The following is an 8,807-nucleotide window of genomic DNA, read 5'->3' on the forward strand; positions in this document are numbered from 1 at the left end:
CACAGACAAAGCTTTTTGTCTTAGCTGGCTGATACCGTTGCTAGTAGTAGCTGCTGGCACACCACCTGTTACAAGGGGAGCTTGGTCTGGTGGCTGCCAGGCAAGACAATACAGTAAGAACCTGAATCCCACTTCTATCTTGGGATCTAAAGCAGACAAAATGAGAGCCACATGACTTCCACATCAACCTTCTGTGCCACCAGAGCCCACACGCAGCAATTCACCACAACATTTTGAACTTGATTCTCCTATTCCTTGAACTCCAAATGTCTGTTTCACTCAGTTAGTTCTGCATTTTGAAGAGCGATTCCTTTCACCACTAGAGGGTACTAGAGTGTTGGGAATGAATCACTGTTCGGCATGACGCGTGCACTGCTCAACAGCTTGAACATTTCACTGTGTGGCTGGGTGTGCTTGCTTTGTAAATCAGCCAGCAAATACTGATAGTGCTGACTTTGACCATGTTGAAGGAAGTGAGACTGATCTATTTCCTGTATGGTTTAAAGTCAGTTAGATAAATGAGAAAGACAGAGAGGAAATGCGCTAGAACACCCCACTTCCTCATGCAAAAAAACTCTCTTTAAGGTTGTCTTTTTAAAATTCCAGGGCTCTACTCACAATTGTTGTGATGTGTGTGTGTTTTAATTAAATTATTTTGTATTATTATTAAAGTAAAAAAATCACTTTTTGAAGGCCAGTTTGTAACATGTGGTTATGAAATAACGGCATTTACCATGGTTTTTAACTGCACTTTTACTATGCTTTACTACACTTTGCAACACTTATATAGTGATGTACCACCGGCCCGTCACAGGTAACTGTTACAATGCTGTAGTTTTTTTAATATAAGTTTTAAAGCTGTACACAGTCAGTAGTGAGGCATTGCTTTGGCCTGTGCCACTTCCTCTATGCGTTCCCAACCCCCACATGGCAGTGCAGCCTATTTGCATAACTTTTTTTTTTTAACTCACCCCCCCCCCCCCCCCCCCCCCCGACCCTTTGCTGTTGTTGTTGACATCCTGCACTGCAGGCCCTCTTCTAGTGATCAAAAAGACGTCCTCAGAGACGTACCTGTTAATAGCTCTTATTAAACAATCTGTCTCAGGGGAGTGCTCTCATTACTTTATCTTGCTCTTAGCATGAAATGCAAAGGGGATATTTTAAAATGTTTTTTTTTTTTTTTTTCATGCTGTAATTTACCCCTACTTTTTGAAAGGACAAAAATGAATGTTAAAAAAAAAAGAGAGAACCACTTACGAGTAATTAATCATCAATTGTAATTTTTAGTTGTCTGGTTCTATGTTGCACTCAGCTTGACTGTTACTCCCTCAGAAACCAGCCAGGTGAGGTCGATACAGTAGACTGCCATTCTTGCTGCATGGCTAACCACCTTTTCTTAGCCAGCAACTTTAATTTAACGGTATAAAACTAGCAGGAACTTAACTGCTCATTCCTGCAACCAACCTGCTTTTTTTGACCGTTTTATACCCTGTAAAATTGGCTTTTTGTACTTCCAATAGGGCTGCATGCTGCTGTACTCTGCTTATAAGTAGTCTAGATGCCACCACCTGGCTTGTGTTACTGGTCTGTAGGCAGTGACTGAGTTTCTGAGTGACTGAATACATCATGGTTATATTTGTAAGGTTTCTCTGTGTGAGACTATCCTTATTAACTGGCAGTGAACTTTAACATAGTCTGTCATATTGGAAAATAGATAAATGCCTGTTTTTCAGGAGTGGTGACAAGGACACTGCAGAGTACATGTGTGTTGCAACCTCTCAGGCATATACTTTACTACATCTTGTTAAGCTTTTCCCTTAAAACCATACATGACTGCAATATATACATCATATATATATATATATATATATATATATATATATATATATATATATATATATATATATATATATTATATAGAGTGTGGGATTCCGCAAAGATCACTATCTAGCAGTATCACTAGCACCCTGATACATAAGGCATGGTGAAGACTACAGTTAAGAGTAAAGTTCACCATGTAATATAAATAATTACATTTAAAAGAGTTTAACTTGCTAGAATTTTGTCTAATGATCATCGATTGCTTTGGTTTGGTTTTTAAATCAATATGTCTTTTTTCATTGATGATGTAATGGTATTAAGTATTATTGTGTGTGCAAAGCAGATATGTATCGTGTTTGAGAACTGGGCTGGTACACCTCGCTGAGCACTAAAAAGCACCTTGCTGTAATGACGGTTAGAGATTTTATGCAACTTGTCCAGCTAAATGACACAATTTAGTATACTGCTGCTGCAATAATTACAACCAGGCTTTCTGCCAAAACAGCACTTGAAATGTTCATAATCTGATGGGATAACCCAATTTGCTGATGGTTGACATAATGCAATCCTGTGCACAGTGCATTAAACACTAGCAAGGCTTCAGCTTGAGGACACTTTGTGTGCTGCGTGTTCTCCACAAATGTGTTTGTGTCACGAAGAATTATTACCTAACATTTTAAATCATTACTTTTTTGGGGGAAGGGGGCTGTGACAAAAAGAGTGTGTAAGTTGCTGTATGCTTTTGCCATAATTTAAGTTTTTCTGTTTCATAAAGAAAAGAAAAGAAGTTATTGCAGTGAATTCAATCTTCATTTACACAGAAACACGCTGCAATTTAAAGTGAAAAGTTAATGGGTCTGGGCAGGAAAATCACTACAGGACATTAGCAATATGTGGAAATAGCCCAACAATTAAGATATGCATGGTGCTTGATAATTAAAAAAGCCAAGATTTTCTTAATTGGAGAAATGTTGTAATGTCCCACTGTACTTTCATGACAAAAAGGGGTAACAGAACAAGGTAGGGGAGAACACCAGAGACATCAGGCTGCTATGCAATGCAGAACAAAAAGAGAGAATTAAGTCAAACTTACATAGCCATATTTTTATTCAGTAAACTACTCATTTAGGGGCTTGTACGCTTTAATAGATATGTAATTGGTGTTTTTCTTTTCTTTTCAGTAAACTTGAACGGAGAAACCAGTTTTTTTTTTTTTTTTCGGATTGCACTAAAGTAATTTTGTTATGATCTTTTAGTTACTGATGTGTGTATTTTATTTTCTTTGTAGGGCTTTAGATGTTGGGGTGAACATATTTGAATCCAGAAAGATACTTGCTTCAGTGAAACAATTAAAGGCCTGGCTGGGACACAAATCAACAAAATTTAATTTAAGAGTTAAGGACTTTTTCAACTGGTATCCACAGAGCAACAAGAAGGCTGTGAGGAACAGAAAACAGGAACGGTATATTTTAAATATCCCGTAGATTGAATGAATGAATACTGAAATACAGCCAAGTGCTTTGTCTCACAGATGAAACTATAAATGCCTAAATCTACAAACTATAAATGCCTAAAAAAGCAAAAAAACAGCAAACACCCATTATGAATATGAACGCATACACAACATAGAGAAATCATAGATTAGTACACTTTATTAGTACACCTATAAATCATTTTCAGTAAGGAGAAAGTGTTTCATTGCTACATAGGTCCTGTTCAATGCGGTATTCACAAATTTAGCAGCATACAGTGTTTGAAAACCTGTGCACACATAAACTACACTCAGGCATACATTTTAAATGTTCACTGGAAAAAAAAACAAAGTAGGACTTGGTTCAGTAGTCAAGTGTGTTTATCCACATCGGCCTCACCAAAATGAACATTTAAAGTGTAAAGTGGGAGGCTGAGCTGTGCTGTAAAAGCACAGGTTCTGTCACATAACGCAGTGCTAGGCCCCTGTTTACACAGGTCCACAATAGGCCTTTTCATAAATGTTAACAGTATGGTGTAATGGTGTAATCCTTGTAAAGTCCAGAGCCTCATGCCAGCCATTCATAGTGATTGTAAGGTTGTCTTTCTGGTTATTTTGTTGACCTATGTGTTGCTAAAATGCTATGTTCTATGGAGTGGTTTTCAGGGGGGTATTTGACACCAGCAGAGCCCCAAGTCTAAGAAGCCTAAAACAAAAAGCAAACCGATTTCAATTTTATGGGATGGTGTATTTTGTAGGTCATGACCCCAGATTGTTGGCCACAGCGTATCCACATTACAATTTGGGCTATATAACGAAACCACCATACAGCTAAGCTCATTAAGTTCTAAGTAACTGCTCTAAAGATTTCTGGGAACTAGAATTAGACTCTTACCACTGTGGAGGTACGGTTTCTCAAGCCAGAGAAGTGTAACCCTAAGTAAAAACACATTTCACATATTTAACCTAAACCTTAATTTTGGAAAATATGCAATAAAAATGTATACAAAGAATGATGCTGTGTTCCAGTCCCTTGGCAGGAAATCTCCACTACAATATGGCCTTCAAAGGGCACTTCTTGTAGGGTGCATGAGACACAGCCTATGTTGACACCCACGTTGAGGTGCTCAGAATTCCACATTCACCTGTATCAGTCTGGCATCGATTTGTCCCTTTTCGTTCAGCGCAGGCCCAGTCTTTTCTCTCTGCCTCTGTCGTTTTCCTTGAATTCTATTCTTCAGAGCTGCGATCAATCAGCTGTCTCCTATTATCACTTTACCATTCAATGCCTGTCTGTTGGCACGTGCCCAGCACACAATGAGCATATCGAGGTGCCTTGTAGAAAGCAAGCGAGAGCAAATTAAGATTCTGAGGGCATTTCTGTAAACACATTCAAAGAATTCACATTCACACACACACACACACACACACACACACACACACACACACACACACACACACACACACACACACACAATGGTAAATGGTACTGTCATCTCAAGATATTTTGTCTTATAATTAAGTGACTTAAACCGTAAGCACATAGCTGGGGTTTTACATGTCAGAGTTTCATTGTATTTAAAATGATTATAGCAAATTAAATGATTCCATAAATCTTACCTGTCATGCAAACATATTTAAATTAATTAAATAAACATCTAGTATTAGGTTAAAGAAAGCAAACCCCACCCAGTATAGTTTACTTGTATTAGGTGTTATTGTTTCACTTGATCATATCCCCTCAGTAGTGTCTTTGGGGGAATCAGTTAGATGATGTTCTTCATTGAAATATTTGAACACAAACACAATCATTGGGTTTCACTTAGTGTCGAACACCCTGAATCATACAATGCTCAGCTGTATGTAAAGTAGCGTGATTGGAGACACTTAAAACATTAATATATATTGACAGAAAAACTAAATGACTGCCGTCCAGTACTAAAAATAATGCAGTGAATGTTTAGAATGTTCTGGAAGAATGCATGACCGGATTTCAATAATACAAAGATATTAAACAAGTAGGGCAAAACTGATTGTCACAATAATTGTTGAGGGTACCAATTCAGAGAAAGAGATAAGGGCTGGCTCAGTTTATGATTTCAGTGTGTTTACTACTGATGTTCTATCAAAGGATTAAAATACACCCTGGCTGCATGGAAAAAGCATACAGTGGGGTTAATAATTCACACAAAGGCTGGGAAGGAATTCCCTGAGCCCTCAGCAGTATGTATTCTTTCTTTTCTAGCAGAGGCTGCCGTTAACATTGATGCATTATCTTGAACCAGGCAGTGAAAGGGATCTGGCTGCAGCGACCCAAGCGAATGAACTCTTGCTGTTGCAATAGCTTGCAGATACACTTGGTATACAGTGCTATGCAATACTCATCCTGCTTCTCTGGTCCTCCTCTGATATGTGTAACATCTAGCAACCTGTTTGCATTCGCTGGCTGTTAGATGGCCCACACAATAAATCAATCAACGAATTCCACTTTACATGACATTTATCCAAAGGATTTGTAGTAGACTTGCAGCTGTTAAGATGGATAAGCAGTAATCCTTTCAGAATCCGTATGAATCCTGGAGGGTCAAGCATGCCCAGATCGAACAGATTAATGGAAACCGCAATACATAAGAGCCTACAATTCTACACTGTTTCATGTTTGCTGTTTTTAAAGTTCCTTTTAGAGTCCAGATTTCAGTTCACTGTAAATACATCATGTTGAAGATTTGGGTTACATAACTATGCAGTTTTCCTATTGATGAAAAACTCCTCGAACACCAAATGGAATGGTTGATTGTACAGCAATAGAACTGCATGGATCCTCCCTTCCCCATCAAATGATACTGGGTTGCCTGGATCCCCAATGACCAAAACCTGCTTTCCAGTACTGAAGACTTTAAACACTGTAAAAAAAAACAAGACAAATATTTCGGTAAATGTCATTGTTTGTGATTGAGGGTTTGAAGTTAGGGATGGATGGAGCATTGAAAGACAAACACATTTGGCCAACATCTGATGCCACAAACATTTACTCTGAATGCAGCCCTGCGACCTGTCTATCTCATTAAAATGTACTCCTGGCTTCAGATATCTATAATTCTAATTGTAAATGCGCTCTGCTTTTCTATACAGTTGTTGTGTAAAGGGTGTGTTTGAGACTGCAGAGGGGCTTGATCTCTGCTAGTTTTCCTAGCTAACTCTAAAACAGATGCACAGTGAAATATATTGCAGGGTGTTTTTTTTCTCTCTGAATTATGATCTTTATCTGGGAATCTGGGAAGGGGAGGCATTCTGTGTTTGTCAACCTCTTCCTTTTCTTTTTACTTGTAATATCTAATCTTTTACAGCAGTAAGCACTATGTGCCATGCCATTACAATGCAAAACAGTGACATTAATAATAATAATAATAATAATAAATAATAATAATAATAATAATAATAATAATAATAATATGCATCCCTAATTGAAATCCACAATTTTTGTATGGTTTTATATAATCTTAGTGCATTATTCATAGGTTGAATAAACTAATTTAAATTTATGATGCTGCACATCTAGCAATGCCGATCTGCTTCTAGGGCACCATCAGCATTTAAAAGAGAGAAATAAACTCCATTAGAGGTGTTATCTTCATACAGAAAAAAACACACTTTGAAAAAAAGCTTTTTTTTATATTTATAACAAGCCTTTAGCAGGTTACACTTGCTGAAACAGCAGCAGAAAAGCTAGCTTGACTTACCAGTTTAGATTTCAGCTGGAAATAAGTACACAAGTAAACAAGTTTATTTAGATCCAGAGTATCCTCACATGCATAAGAACAGCTGTTAAAAACACTGTATAGAGCTGACAACAATTGCTTACCGCTGCTTTCTCCTGTGCTTAGCATACTTTTTTCTTTTACCATAATCCCATACTGTACTGTATGTTGTGCTGGCTCATTGTTGAACTGCAAAAAGCAAAGCAGTGGTGACGGCTCTGTAACTACAGCGCCTGCTCTTTAGAGAATATTTCAATAGAATTAATGTTATATTTTGAAAATATTAAGAATATTCATTCTAAATGTGATAATGCATCTGTAAAAAGTGCTCTTTGTATAGAAATGTTTGGTACTTTAATATTTAACTGTCATGATTTCGCTGTACATTTCCCCTTGCCTTTAGCATTTCTCCAGCAATTGCCCAACACTAATATATAATGTTGTATTACCTGCACAGCTCCACTTTTATAGAAAGCCCATTCAGTGCCTTTTAATGTTGTCTCTTTCTTTGCGCTGCATCCCTTTGCTCCTTTGCAATCTAGCCACAGCTGCTCTCACATTTCTCTATCACTTGAAGCAATGGAACGCTTGTTTATACTGCACTGAGCTAAATAAAAGGAATCCATTTACTTGACAAGAATAAGTCAGCTGGTGTGTTATCGAGCACAAACAGACAAATATAATGCAGTGTACAGCACTTTGAGATACCTTGGCAAGATAAGGTGCGCTGTATCGATCTAAGCTGAAATAAACCTAATAAATGAATACAATACAGTATTTTCATATTAGACATGTGCATGTTTATTTTTTAACATGTACAGTATAGAAACAATACTACTACTACTAATCATCATCATCATAATTATTATAATAATTATAATAATAATAAGGACTTCTATTCCATCGAGTGTTTTGGTTTTATATAGCCCACGAGAGCTAGTTTATAGCCTTATATGTATAATTTTTGTGCATGGTTAACATGCCATGTGTAAATTGTTTCATACAGTTTGTAGATGCAAAATAACACTGCAAGGACAGCAATCAGTGTGCTGGAGAAACCTTGAATAAAAGGCCAGCACAGACATCTATGACAAAAATGGATAAATGTGGCATTTCGAAATCTAACATGAAATACTGTAGTACTAGTATGGCTTCTGGTAGGTCAGATAGAAATGCTTTTGGTTTCATTATTAGGTTCATGTGTATGTATAAGAAGTACATCACGCTGGGACGAATCAAAGCAGCTCCATGGTTTGTGATGAGTGCAAATGCATGAAGTGGCTAAAAGATATTTTCCCATGGTTGATAACACACAACAGCGTTTATCAAAGCCTTGTTGGTGGATTTCCCCTTTATTTCTTCCATTCTATACTGAAACGGTCACAGGCCTTTCTCACATATTGTTGCACTACCCTCACATAAGCTCCTGTTTTCATAATTATATGGTACAAATACGATCAAATTGCAGGCTTTATATTAGCTCATATGCAATTACCCATATTGGAGTTCAGTTACATGTCAATAGATATGCAACAGGGGTGCTTGTGTTTATTCACTATTAGACTGCCATTGCCTATTGTCCTCAAATTTTAAATGCAGTTTAAGACTTATATTGTCCGTTTCCTGCTCCAGCAAATATTAAAGACGTTAAAAGAAGGTGTGTGGAACATAGTTTGGAATTTTAAATTGTAACAACTTAAGTGTTCACCTGCTTTTACACAGAAAGGTCAGCCTGGATTTAAAAGCTCTTCAGGAGA

The sequence above is a fragment of the Polyodon spathula genome, chromosome 11, assembly GCF_017654505.1.
Source record: "Polyodon spathula isolate WHYD16114869_AA chromosome 11, ASM1765450v1, whole genome shotgun sequence".
Classification (NCBI taxonomy): Eukaryota; Metazoa; Chordata; class Actinopteri; order Acipenseriformes; family Polyodontidae; genus Polyodon; species Polyodon spathula.